The sequence below is a fragment of the Mesoplodon bidens genome (genome assembly GCF_964165515.1).
Source record: "Mesoplodon bidens genome assembly, chromosome: 18".
NCBI lineage: Eukaryota > Metazoa > Chordata > Mammalia > Artiodactyla > Ziphiidae > Mesoplodon > Mesoplodon bidens.
The window spans coordinates 40734286-40748545 of NC_138175.1; the positions used below are offsets into that span (position 1 = coordinate 40734286).

At 50.2% G+C, this 14260-nt stretch overlaps 1 protein-coding gene across 1 annotated transcript in view; it reads left to right on the plus strand.

The window, feature by feature from the left end:
* Positions 1-2033: 2033 nt before the first annotated feature.
* The window catches only part of ZNF536 (zinc finger protein 536), a gene marked incomplete at its 3' end in the record, with an annotated part of 283805 nt that continues 271578 nt past the window's right edge, over positions 2034-14260 (plus strand). Inside the window, exon 1 of the mRNA XM_081215811.1 lies at positions 2034-2106. The remainder of the gene's footprint in view (positions 2107-14260) is intronic.

Genomic DNA, 14260 nt, shown 5'->3' on the forward strand with positions numbered 1-14260 from the left:
ATGGTGCACCTGTGGAGGGGACCACCCACAGTGAGGTGCCAAGGCCCGGTGCCCCAGGCAGCTGAGTCGCACCTGTTGCCTGAGACCCCAGTCCCTGACCGCTGCCTGGTTGCTCCTCCAGTGCGAAGTTTTCTGCACCTTGCCCCACTGTTGGACTGGTTGTTTGCAACTGAGTGATTCCTTCCTGTAGGAAGGGGTGGCGATGGGGAGGCTGTGTCATGCCTTTTCTGTATTTTTGCTTTTTATGTATTGTGGTGCCCTGGTTTAAACCCTCCGGTCATCTTAGGGGAACTCAGTCCGGGCAGGCTGGAACAAGTCTGACCTGAATCAATGTTTTAAGTGTCCCTGTGGCTTGACGTTTTGAATAATCAATCTGTCTCCATCATTTCTTAATCAGGCACAGCACAGGCCCCTCTCTCTCTCTCTCTCTCTCTCCCTCCCCCCCCCTTTCTCCCTCTCTCTCCCCCTCCCTTTCTCCTGCTTTACTTGTCAACTCTTTTGGATCCAGTGTTTCTGCTATTAACATGCCCCAATGTCACATGCGAGCCTTTTCTTTAAAACAAGCTCCTCATTGGTGTATCTGGATACTTCTTTTATTATTATTACTGAATCTTTTTTCCCCCCATAATGACACCAGGATCATTATATAATCCCATAACAAAGAGGCTTTTGAGGCACCAGCTTTTGTCAACTCTAGGACAGAGAATCCATAATTGCATTATTCAGCTTTTTCCCCCTTCTTCCCCCTCTTCCTTGCTTCATGGAAACCCAACCTCAAGCATCACTCACATCTTTACCTTGTTACCTCGCCTTATATTATTTACCAAAGCGTTTGCCTTGAGGACCCGCATTTGCAAAGTTGCCTTAAAAAAGTTATTTTGTTTGATAATTAAGTCCTGGAGCCCACCGCGTGATGATTATTCTGGACCCATAAGGCAGAGAACCTGCGTGACGTTTTTCTCGAAGTTTAATTACCGTATGCTAATTTCCTTGCCTACTACGTGATTAATTAAAATCATATTTTCATAATCATTTGGCACTAGTATTGTTTTAGAATTATCATGATCTCCTAAATAGTGTCTGTAAATAAAGTCGCCTCTAATGGCAGGCGCGGGAGGCGAGGCTGAGGACCTCTCCGTGTTTGTATCGCGGCGATTGGCAACATAACTGCCTTATTTACATTAAATACGCCACAAGGTTACAGCGCGGATCAACGTCATTTGATCGCTGATGACTCCCTTAAACGCCCGGGCTGTGACTGATTCTCCGCGTCCCGCTGTCCACCGAGATTCACCCGGGAGTTTTTTTTTTCCCCCCCAGAAAAGAAACAGACTTTAAATAGTTTCAGGAGCAGGTAAGAATTACGCTTTTTCCTCTCCCCTTTTCCGTCTCTCTCTTCTCTCCCTCCGTGGCAATCTCTCCCTCTCGGCTGGATAAAAAATTCTTTAGTCAAAGGCAGGAATGCAAAGTAGTGACAAGCGAAGGGGCTGATATATGTCTCAGTAACGAGTCTGACAATCAGAATGTAGCTCTTGGAGAATAGATAGATTTTAATAAGTGTGTTTACATGAGCTCAAGGTCAGAAGCAAGCTGCGCTGTGTTAAATGGTTTCTTAGTTGCTAGACAGAGAGAAAAAATGGACGATCACACACCATTCTTTGTAGATTATTATATCAAGGGTTCAGTCTCTGGCTCATCAAAGCTAAATGCCGCAAGACCTATCTAGTTGCTGTGAATTATGCCAGGGCGACAATGGAGAGCGTTTTTAATGGTACAATGCATTTCACCTACCAGATAGGGGGAGGCCGAGCCGGGGATGGGGATGTCTGCTGGGGTTGGGTGATGAGTATCAATGAACGGGGCGATTCTGAAAAGAGGCAGACGAAAATCGAGCCCGCCCTGCCCCGGCTGGGCTGGGAACAGTTCGCAGGGCTCTGCCGAGTGGGCGAGCGAGGCGCGCGAGCAGGGCGCCCGTCCCCCCTCAGCCCCGGAAAATGATCAAGTCAATCATGTGGACATGTTTCATTATTCATTGAACACAATCTTTTACAACGCTCCGTTTACGTGCCCGAGTTTGCTCCCGACGCCCGCGTTTCAGTGTTTAAGGTAAGGAAAACAAAGGTGGGGGGGTCTCGGGGCGCGGCGCGGGGGTGGGGTGGGGGGCGGGGAGGGCGCGGCGGGGGGGTGGCCCCGGCATCCGGGAGGTGGCAAAGTGAGTTTGGACTCTTGGCGTGGGCCCCCATCCCCTCCCCCTCCCCATCTCCGCGAGGCCTGCCGCCGGGTTCTTTCTCGCCCCATCGCGATTAAAAAATACGGTCTAATTAAATATCCGTGGCTGTGACGTTGGCGAGAGAAGCTGTCAGCGGGCGGGGGGGGGGGAAGAGGAAGAAACCGAGAAAGCGGCGGCAGCCCGGCATCGAATGGCGCTAGAGAACTTCGGCGGCGAGCGGGACCCGCGCCTGGGCCGCCGCCTCCCCCGCCCGCGGTCCCGGGACCGTTACTTTGAAAAGGAGCCGCCGGGCCTCGCGCCGGCCGTGCCAGCGGGACCCCGCGCCCCGCTCCGGGCCCAGCCCGCGCCCCTCACTCGCGCGCGGCCCGCGAGCCGCTCTCGGACCCGGGAAACTTTCAAAAGGGTCTGGGGGGTGGGGGGAGTCGTATGGAGACAGGGAGGCTGGGGCCGCAGAAACTTCTGCTCAAGTGACTTTCCCCATTTTCTCCTCTGCTTGAGAATCGGGCGCCCCTCGTTCCCTTTCTTCCTTCGCTGCTCGCTGCGGAATTCCGGCCCCGCCGCCGGGGGGAGAGAGGGTAATTTGTAATTTTTTTAATCAAAGTTAGCTGATGCTTACAGTGTGTCAAACTCGCGGGCGCCAAGGGCCGCTGAGACCTGCCATTTTGTGTTTTCATTGGCCTCCTGTGCCCGGGGAGCCGGGCGAGGCCAAGGCCGGGGGCTCGGTGGGGCCGGGGTGCCAGGGTCCGAACCCGCGACCCCAGGAAAGGCCGTGGCGCCTGCCAGTGCAGGCGGCGCCCGCAGCACAGCCCCAGCCTAGCCCAGGCCCTGGGGCCAAGCCGGGGGCCAAAGATAAAAATAAAGAAATAAATAAGTAACAGGTTATGGAGAGAACTGAGCCGGCCAGCCCTGGGCTGGAAGAAATGAGGCCAATCAGAGCGAGGGAGTGCGGGCGTGGGGCCTCAGGAAGGCGGGGAGACAGAGGGTTGGGGGCGTCTGGCAAGAGTGCAATTTGGGGCAACGGAAGCTCCAGGCCAGATGTATAACTGGGGGGAAAATGGTCTTTGCTGATAAACCTTTCTGTTTGCTTCAAGACATTATTTTTTGAAGATGAAGAATTGAGGAAAACAGTCGTAGGTGGGACCGGGATGTATTTTAGGCAAAAAGGGGGGGGGAGGTTTTCTTTGATGATGAGTAGGAAAGTGCCCAGATCTCGACGCGCCCATCTGTTGCAGTTTTGCAAATAATTTAAAAGATAGATATCTCTATGTAGATGGATGTATGTGAAGTGGAAGGTGGAAACGCAGGCGCCGGGAAGTTAGGAAAAAGAAAGAAAAGGGGATGGATTGGGGCAGAGATCTGTTCCCACCCCACTCTTCTGAGGAAACTCCTGCAGGGCTTTCTTTGGGGACAGGTGGAAAGTTGTCTCCCCCCCCCCCTCCTTTTTTCACTTCTGTATTGTGAACGTTCCTACTGTCCGCCTCTGGGCGAACGTGCACACAACCCCCGAGTTAGGTAGAGGGTCGGCGATCGTTTGGGGATGGGTTGGGGACCGTGGAGGCCGGAGCAAAGAGCCGGGGGCGAAGAGGGGCAGGGCGGGGTCCCAGCCCCGCGCGCCGGTCGCAGCCACGGCTGGGTTTTGTTTGCTGGATATTGTTATGTCTAACGAGTGCCTCACAGGAGACGTGATTTGTCAGCCGCCTTCGTTTTCACTTTAGCAGAAAATACGGCGGCTGCGCGGCGTCCTGGACTGTGGGTCCGGGCGCCCGCAGGGTCCGCTGGCGCGGGTGGGCGCGCGGGGGTGCAGGCGGCGGGGAGCGGGCGGCCGACCGGCCGCGGGTAGGGGCAATGGGGAGGGAGGGGTGAGCGCGCGCGCGGTGCCGGCCTCGGCTGCTCCTGCGCCTTCTCCCGACAGCCGCCGCCGCTGTGCAGTTTAGCAGAAATCCGACAGGGGCCGCGTTTGCTGAGCGCATCCGGCCGCCGGGCAGCCCGAGCGGGCCGCGGGGCCAGGCTGCCGGTGTAGACGCATGGAGGGGGTTGGGGGGAGGGCAGGCGGGGAGGGGCGCGAGAAGCGGGCTGGGTCCGACTTCTCGCCACCCCCGGTGTTCGTTGTCCGCGGTGTCCCGGGCGCGTCGGGCAGCCCCTGGAGCCCTGGCCTTGCGCCCCCGCCCCCAGCCAAGGCTTAGGTGAACTTGGGGTGGGGTGAGCGTGCGTGCGTGCGTGTGTGTATGGGGGGGGGAGGTTAGACTGGGAAGGCTCTGTTTTCTTTCCCAGTTTGATATTAGCAACTGGATTTTTACTTTAAGACCGGCTTTGCTCACTGCTGGGGTTGGGAGGGGGCGATCTTTTCCCATCACTCACATCTTTGTTCATTGTTCACTGAGTGGAAGGCAGGCGACTTAAAGAGACGAAAGAGAGGAAAAAGAGGGGGAGCAAGAAGAGGGAAGGAAGCGAGGCGCGGGGAGAGCGCCCCCGCCCCCGCCCGGGTCGGGTTGGATGGTTGAAACAGTAAACCCGCGCACGGAGGGTCGCCGGGAAAGTGGACATTACCGCTTTAATTAACTTCGAGATGCTCCGGCGGCGGGACCTGGCGTAGCCGTGACGCGCCCCCATAAATCTACCCGGCCCGGGGCTGCTCCGAGAACTCGTACAGTAGCGGCGTCAGACCCGACGCGCGCCTCCCAGTCCGGAGCCATTTGCATAATTGGATCTTTTTTTTTTCTCGTTCTTTTTTGCACCCCCCCCATTCTCCCTCCCTGAAACTTGTTTGAAAACCCAAGTGAAAACTGCGAAGACCTGCACGCTCAAAAGCGAGTGCCAAGTAAGTGCCCTGCCGTGGCCTCGGTGCGCCCCGAGGTTAGCGCGCACAGCCGGCGAGCGAGGTGCCCGGACGCCGCGCGCTGCCGGGCGGGCCTCGGCCGAGGGCTGCTCGCTGGCGGGAGGACTGCAGCCGCGGGCTCCGGCGCTCCAGGCTGGCAGCTCGCACAACTTTTTTTCCCCTCTGTCTCCCGAGTTTTCGGGCCAGGTGAGGTGTTTGGACCACGCGTGTACCTGTAGCGAGACTCGGGAGGCGATCTTTGGGGCGTGGTGGAGTTGGGCATCTCGGGTCCGGGCGTGTTGTCGGTCCCCGCCGCTGTGGAGGGCAGAGCTGCGAGCGAGAGAGCGAACCGGGCCGGCTGCATCTCGCGCCGCGGTGCGAATGCAGCTCGTCGCCAAATGCCTCCCCCATTATTCTAAGGTTTGTGTTCCTGGTTGTGTGTGTGTGTGTGTGTGTGTGTGTGATCGGCTGTGCTTTAAAAAGAAAGAAAAGCAGGCACAACAAGAGCGGAAAGGGCTTCTCCCTTAGCTGCCTCCCCGCCCCCCCATTTCTCCAGCATCATTATTTCTAGTGCTTGAAGGAGAGAGTGCAGGGCTTCTTCGCTAAAGACAGAGTCACCGAGAGATTGACAGTTCTGTTGGAAATGCCATAAATTCTATAACCAAAATGTAGCTGTATTCATAAAATACCAACCCTGGCCTGTCCAGGAAAGTGATTTTATAGTATCTGAAATTAAAAATACATAATAATGTATTATTATTATTTACAGTGTTCAGAACCTGGGGGTAAAGTCGATTTTCTTGGGAGAAAACTGTAACCCTACTTTCTGTTTGCTAGGGAACTTGCTGGCAGCTGGACCCACCAGCCTGACTGGAAGGGGCAGGGGACTCAGCTTTGGCCTGGGGAGTCGCAGGGGGGCAGCGGGCAACCTTCTGGCCTCTGCTTAGGGAGAGCCTAGGGCTTCTGGCTGAAGGCTGCCTTAGTTATGATGTCATTCTGATAGTGGAGTGCAAATGTCTCCTGATTCCACCATTAACCGCCTGGCTGATTTGCTTGGTAATGATAGCACTGACGTCCAGGGCTTTGACAAATGCAGGCCTGCAGAGCCCTAGGAATTAACTTTTTCCCCCACTGAGGAGGGAGCGAGATGCCAGAGGTCCACTACTGGGCTCCTGCCTTTGAACTTTGCAGTGCCTGAGTCCAGACACTAATATGGATGGCAAGTCCCTAGACTGAGGGACCCCTGTGTTCCCAAAGTTTGGAAAACTTTTAGAAGGCTTCTATTTATAGAATACCCTTAAGCTAGTAACACTTGAATCCAGTTGTGACCAGACAGAGACATTTGGATCTGACGGATTGCTGGGACCCTAGGTCTCTCTGGGGCCATTGCATGGAAGAAGGGATTGTGACATCTGCTTCCCACCTTCAGTCCCTTAACTGTGACTTTATGTTAATATCACTGCAAGTAAACAGGATTTAGTGTGGATTTTTAAATAGTGTACAATGATTTAAGATTTCTTTTGATTTACCGTTCAAATGAAATTTACATAAATGTGATGAAAATGAACTTAACATCTGGGCACATGAAAAAAGGTTAGTACCTCATATGTCATCTGCAGAGAAAGTCTCTAAAATGCTTTCACCCTAAACTGGGTTCGGGGAAACAGTTCCTGGAGCCATAAATGGTAATTATGGAAAACCTGGAGAAAGCGCTTTCAATAAATTTGCATTCTCTTGGACCACTGCTCTGAAAACCCATCTTGGCCTGTGCCTGGAGTGCTTAACTTCTGAGCAGGCTTGAGATCTCACAACTCAGCAAGTTAACTGCTGGCTGGGGCTGTCTTCTGGTTCAAGCTGGAGGCCAGTAACCTCCATTATGGGAGAGGACAGGGAGGTGGCCAGGATGTGCAGCCCTACTAACCACAGCTGCCCACTGGGCGCTAAAGGCGGTGCTTAAATGTGGAATCATTTGCCTGCTGAGCCCCGAAAAGCTGATGGGTTAGGTGGTCTGCTCTGCCTTAGGTAACCAAAGAAATGTCCGTCAGATCAGACCTATAAAATCCACGAGCCCATTCAAACGAACTCTGAACTCGGTCTCAGTTTTGAGCAAGAGGAGCTTATCTCTGGAGTAAGGAAATCAGAGTTAAAAAACCTTCCCCAAACGTGGTTGCCTTTTGCTCAAAAGTTGGCTGTGAATGGCACAGGTGTTTTTAAAGTGCCTTGAATGGAGGGAAGAAAGACAGCAATGATGCTCATGAGAATATAGATGAACTTAGTTTTTTTTTTTTTTTAGAGGATCATAAAAGAAGAAAGCAAATAGATTTATTTTTCCAGTTTGAATGAGGACAATTATAGCTTTTTAACGTCTTTGGATTTAGTGTTTTTAATAAGCCTTTTAAGTAAGCTGAAATATCAGCTTGCATTTTGTTCTCAGCCTTATTTAAAGTGAGACTTGATGCAAGTTTAAAAACAGAAGTGAGCTTTTTGTAGGTCAGCTTTTGTCCATGCTGAGGACAGGAGTCCCCCACAAAACCTCTGCCAGGACCCAGAGCAGGTGAGAGTGCTCAGCCCTGCTTCATCCTGTCTCCAGATGAGACAGATTTGGGCTGGAAGGATGCTGGCAGTCAGGTGACCTGATGCCATCTCCCAGGCAGTGAAAGCTGGATTTTGGAGTCTAAAAGCAAAATACAAGTTCACTGACATGGGAGAGACTCATCTTTGCTAGTAGGAACTTGTGAGGAGCTTTCTTGGTGAAGCCGTGCCTGCCATGCACACTGGCCTCCCCCCTCCAGGACGTGTCCCCTTCCAGGACGTGCCCCCTTCCAGGACGTGTCATGGCAGGACAGCAGAGGGATTGGAGGGAAAGGAGCAGTCCCAGGGCAAGATGGGGATGGAAGGTCTGGCTGGTGGGGCTCACTGTGTGTTTTACCTGGTTGTGTGGTACCTGGTTGGGAGTTGTTGAGAGAGAGGCCTTTTATCAAGGAAAGGGTTGATTGCTCAGGCCTGGATTGTCTGGGCCATGCTTGGTGGCATTGAGTGCCCTTAGAGGGTGAGAGCCAAGCTAAGCTAGGGAGTCATGTGTGCAGTCAAATCGAGCTAAGCCAGGGAGTGGCCCCCCAGGGTCTTGATTGTGGTGATGCTAGTGTGTGTGTGAGCGTGTGAGAGTGTATGACGCTTGTGCACGTGTGTGCATGTGCTGGGGAGGGTGTTCCTGCTAGAAGCAGCTGTTATGATTTCCTATTTACTCAGAGTGTACTACCCAGGGTAGATTACTGAGTTTGTCAGTGTATGTGCATAGTGGAGGGGTCGGGGCTAAAAGAGCTGAAGGAATCACAAAGTGGAGGGGGACATATATACTCAGAAGATGGATCCTAAAGAATGCAGGTTACCTTTCCTAGATCATATATATATATATATATATATATATATATATATATATATTTCCCCCCCTGCCCCCCCAGTGAAGGCAGACATGGATGGAAGCCACCTCACGAAGGTGGGCCACTCAGCAAGCCACCTGGCTTGGGCACCAGCAGTGCCTGGGTGGGAGTGGGGACTTCCCGACCAGTTATGCCATCATCAGGCTTCTGTTGACCATCTGCCACTGGGCTTCATCGTGCAGAGGTCAGGGCTGGTTTTGTGGGCTCTGTTGGCTGCTTGAGGATACCACCCGCTCAACTTTCCCTTTAAAAAAATCATTGTAGCTCTTTGGTTTCTCTTATATTGGGGTTTTTGCTACTACAGAGGGCATTGAGCACTTGGCTTTTCACAGCCTCTGAGTATGCTAGAGGTCAGGTTTATCTGCCCTAAGAGACAAGATCCAGGTGAGGCCTTTGGTGGAACTTACCAGACTAGCCTGAACATTGTTTCTCTAGACCAGGGTTTCTCAACTGTGACACTAGGGATGTTACCCATTTGTTGTAGAGTCTGTCCTGTGTGTTTTAGGATGTTTAGCAACATCCCCGACCTCTACCCACTAGATGCCAGTAGCTGCCCTGAGTTGTGACAATCAAACATGTCTCCAGACATTTCCATACATCCCCTGGGGGAAAATCAGGTTCATTTCCCACATCTTCTATGTGCCAGGGAGGTCTGACCCCCTGGGAGTACACAGGCTGATGGGGAGACACACATGTCCTAGTGCCCTGAGACACCAGGGCCTGCCTGTACCAAATGGGGGCAGACCTAGGGGGTCCAAGAGGAGGGAGAATGTCCACAGTAGAAGAATACCTGGGTGGAGGGTATCTGGAGAGGAGGTGTGGGGCTGGACTTTGACTGTTTTTATATCAGTTACACACTGGAAATGGCCCTGCCAGTAAGAACTGTGTTTCTGGGCTCCCTGACTGTGATATGCAAACCAAGAAGTGGAAAGCAACAGTTCTCAGGCTCCGAGTTGAGGCTGGGCTTCCTGCTGTCAGGATGATGACAGTGGCTTATTTTTGTGCACTTACTACGCGGTAGGCATGGGTTCTAAGCACTCGACTTGTTTAATCCTTACAACCAACCCCTCTATGAGCAGGTACTATATTTGTCCCAAATTTGAGGAAGGTAATCTCAGACACTGAGAGAGGGGAGTGGAGGGTCCAGGATCAGAACCCATCCAGTCTGCCTCTGGACTTGGCACGCTCGATCCCTCTCCTGCTCAGAACACCTCCCTTGATCCATGGCCAGCTACCCGTCCTGGGGGCACACTCACTGCAAAACCTCTGAGATTTCCATCATCGACCCGATCAGCTCATCCACAGCCTCCTGACACCAGGTAGAGAAGGTCCTGGGCATCCAGAACAAGTCCTTTTTGAGGGACACAGACCTCCAGGTGGGGCCTCCAGATGGGTAGTGACAGGAAGGTCATTCAGATGCTTTGAAGGCATTAGGAGATGCAGGAAGGAGGGCCAGTTTGTAGGGTCCCCCCTCCTCTACCTACCTATTCTTACTCTGTAGTTTTACAATGAGAAAATTGTGCCATTTTTGACACAGGAAAAATGATCACCGTAGGCTTGAGCTGACATTAACCTGAACGTTTTATATCAAGGCATTACAGCTTTGATTAGCTGTGCTGTGTTTAGCTGGTCTTTGATTACTGAGGTAGGCTTGTCTATTGCTCTCTCTCTCTCTCTCTCTCTCGCTCTCTCTCTCTCTCTCTCTCTGCCAGCTAGTTCTTTAGCCCGGAGGCTGGTCTGCCAGCTCCCCAGGGCTTCATTCCACACTTCACCCTGTCCATCCATTTGGGACCATCATCCCCTTTCCCGATCTTTTAGCCTTTGGTTTTTTGTTATCAAATACACATTCACCCATACACATAGACAGGATGAAGTAACACTCTTTAGGTTGTAAAAGCCAACCCACAGAGTCCCTAACATTGAGATTAATCACAGAAATGCCCATACAGCTTTAATTACAGTGATGTTCTCACTTGCACGTCTGAGGTTCCAAAATAATTCCTGTAGATTTGGATGGGATTTTGGCTTATGGAGGGCTAGATCGTAGGGTTCTCAGTGAATATTTATGCCTGTAGTTTCCAAGTACCTGAGGAGGCAAGGTCTGGGGCACCTCTGTGTAGGTGTGTAGAGCTGGCCAGAACATCGACACCTGCAATGGCTGCCATTGGATGCTTGCCTCATGCCAGACCCTGCACTCTGCACCTTGGATGCATGGTCTTATATAGTCCTTTTAACAACACAGTCAAGGGCATCCCTTGGTGCAGTTTCACCAGTGGGCAAACTGAGAGTTGTGGCAACTTGTTGCAGCCACAAGCTCCAGCATGGCGGAGCCAGGATTTGAAGGCAGCCTCATTAGCCTGGGAGCTCACACTGCCCACCTCGCCTGCACCCCTGCTTCCCCACGCAGTACTCAGGACTGTGAACACAATCATCCTTCCCTGTCACGGTGACTCGCCTTTCACATGAAAGTTAAAAATGTAAACCAGAACTTGCTACTTGGAGAACATATGCATTGTTGTAAATTGGTTTTCAAGAGGGAGAAAATATTTGGAAACTGTATCAGCTAAACTGCATCAACTATAGAGAAGCAAACAGATCACAGGCCACATAGATATTATATATGGAATTTAATCGCTTTGAATAGCTTGATTATTTAATTTTATCTTTCAAAATATCTGGAAACACTTATTCCTTATTGGCTAGAGAAAAAAGTGGCACAAAAATGTTTTTTGTTCTTTAAAAATTTTTTTAAATTCTCTATTAAAATCTATTAAAGTCAAGTCAGGCAAAGCCTTCCAAATTATTACAGAAAGGCTGTCATTTCCATGAAGCCTATTGAAGGGGGTGGGAAATCTTATCGAAATTACAGCTAAAGTGCTTTAATTATTTTGCATCCTCGGCCAGGGCTCGCAGTTTGGGGGTTGTAATCTATTGATGCCAAGTGGCTATTTCAGCGGCCTTAAATTTGCACCGAGCAGAGAGCATATCACTGATGAAACATGGCTGGATCTGGCAGTTAAACTCAGTGCAGGATTCCCGCAGCATCTGAGAAACTTTATTCACAAATGTTTTCCACCTGAAAGAGGGTCAGTGCTGGTGGGTGGCAATCCCGCTCCAATAGCCCAAGAAGAGTTCAAAAGGTGGAAAAGTGCAGAATGTGGGAACGTGGGGAGGGAGAAAAGCAGCCACATGCCGACATGAAAGGATTTAATCTGTGCAGCTGAAACTTCCCTGATGGTGGAGGGCCGCCTCTGTGCTGGTCCCCACAGCCAGTAGGTCTCCCCAAGTCCTCCCGGCTACTCTGAGCCATCGGAAGCCCAGCCCTGCCAGGAGCTCTCGTGGACTTTGGAGGCACCATTTCTGAAGCAAAACAGCAGACGGCCTGTCTGCAATTCTTTTCTGAGATCATTGATTTGACAGCTTAATATCTATTTTCTGTGTGTTTTTTGTTTTGTTTTGTTTCATTCCCTCCCCCCCCAACCCCCGCCCATTTCCTCCTTTTCAGCTGTTTCACCCTTTGCACATGAATTCTGAAAGTATGTTAAAAAAGCCTTTGTTGAAGTTTGGTGGTGGTGGGGCCGTCAGAATTTTAGTCCCATTTAAAATTCTCATCTAACATGTTTTGGAGGTAGAAGAAATACAGGTAAGATGATACGCACGTTTGCATCATCTAAAAATGTATTGATTAAGGCTGTAAGGTGGCAGTTTCCCCTTGAATAACTGCTGCCACCCCAAGGAAGACACAGTGGCTTTCTGAGTGACAAATGGTGGCCTCATCCAGGATCTGGTCATCTGACTGGCATTTCCCGTGACAATGCTTCTGTGATGTAACGAGTGGTGATATGCCTGTCTTTTGGGGGTCTGTGCATGCCGTGCCTGTTGGCATGTTTATTCTTTAGCGATGGCTGTCTGGTGAGGTCAAGTAATATACTGCAGATATTAGAGTACGTACCATTTTCAAAACCCTTCCGGAAGAACTGGCTGCATTTTGACATGCTGCCCTTTTATCTCAGTGATACCAGCAACTTGATCCTCACATTTTTCCCCCCCGTCTCAAAAGGTTGACAGGAGTTAGATCCGTGTGAGATGTTTTTTTCAGGAGCCTGGCTGCTCAGGTGACAAACACCAGGCCCATGTGTGGATCTTGGGGACAACGGGGGTCTGCTGTTCTGAAAACTTTCTCTCCCTTTGCATGATAATATTGCTCCGATAAAAATCATGTAATTTTTGTGTGTGATCTCCACATACCACCTTCAATAAAATAATTTGTTCATTGATCTAAAGAAGGAGTGGTTTCCAGCTGCTTCATTCCTTGGGACAGACTTTCCAGTTAGAATCCGTCTCTTTGACTCACTTCTGCTAGAGGCTGGCCTCCTGTGGAGGTCGTTGTGAAGGGGCCCAGCAACCTGGGGAGGCTGGGGCTGGAGCACTTATTTCTCCAGAAATCAGGGCTGAGCGATGAGAATTCTAATATGATAATTTGTGCTTAAATGTGCAGATATTTGTGCTTGCCCACCTCCATCTCCAAGGCAGGCGAATCGAATTGTTGCTGCACTGGGGAGCTGGGGGCCCCTCCTTTGATTAATTTCTATCATCAGCCAGCTGTTAACCCTTAGGTTAACACAAGGAAACTTTGTGCTCCTTTCTATTTACTGTATCATTGCTCCAGAAGGAGTGTTTATGGGGGAATTCTTTGTGTGCATTTTATTTGCTAATTAAATTTTTACAGTGGTTACATAGTACATGCTTTGCTTGATATATCAATATCTATAAGTTAGGTTTTTTTTTGCATTATTTAACTTTTAGGGATGTTCCCTCCTTCATTTCATGATTAAGATGCTTATTTAACTGAGCTGGAAACATCAAGTTTGTAAATGAGGAAGAGCCAGAAGCATTTTTTTGTTTTTGTTTTTAAGCAGTGTAACATAGTGATAAAGAGCTCAGGACCAGTCAAATGGGACCAGGCTCGACACCCAGCTCCACCACTTACAAGCTGTTTGAGAGCAGGGCATTTTCTGTCTTTAAGCCTCAGTTTTCTCATCGGTAGAATTGGAATAATTTTTCCTCCCTAACTGAGTCATCAGGATTAAAAGAGAAAATGATTAATGAATGATCCCAGAGACCAGCTATTCTACAAATGGCCAGCTAATATTATTACTTGTGTTATACATTTTGTTAAATATTTTAGGAATGTAAACCCTACCCCAAACTATAGCCATCAATCATTTGCAGAGCCTAGTGAAGTGTCATTCCTCCTTTGTTTCCCTGGCTGGTCTTTGGAGTTATTTACCTGGGGATCAATAAGTATCAGCTGATTGATTTCCTATATGTTTCAGAAGATGCATTTTAGAGGGTCAGCTGAGTTTGACGAAGGGTACAGCGGGGGAGGGGGGGAGGGTTTAAGTATTTACTAAACAAACATTCTCATTCCAATCCATCAGATGTTAACACTGTGTTTCCAGGACACGCACACACACACACACACACACACACACACACCCCAATACCACACACTGGTTGCGGGAATCTTGGTGGGCCTTGCTCTTCATCTTTGCCCTGAACCCAAGCCAAAGGTCCCAAGGAGACACTGCTGTCATTCATTCATTTGTTCATTCATTCATTCACTCAATCTTTTAAAAAATATGTATTAAATGTATTCCGTGTCCTAGGCAGATTAGTGGTGTGAAGGAGAGCAGAATCACTTTTGGGGCTGTTATACCAGGACAAAAGCACAAGTGCAGGCAGTGAAGATGATGCCTTAGGATCCAGGTTCCA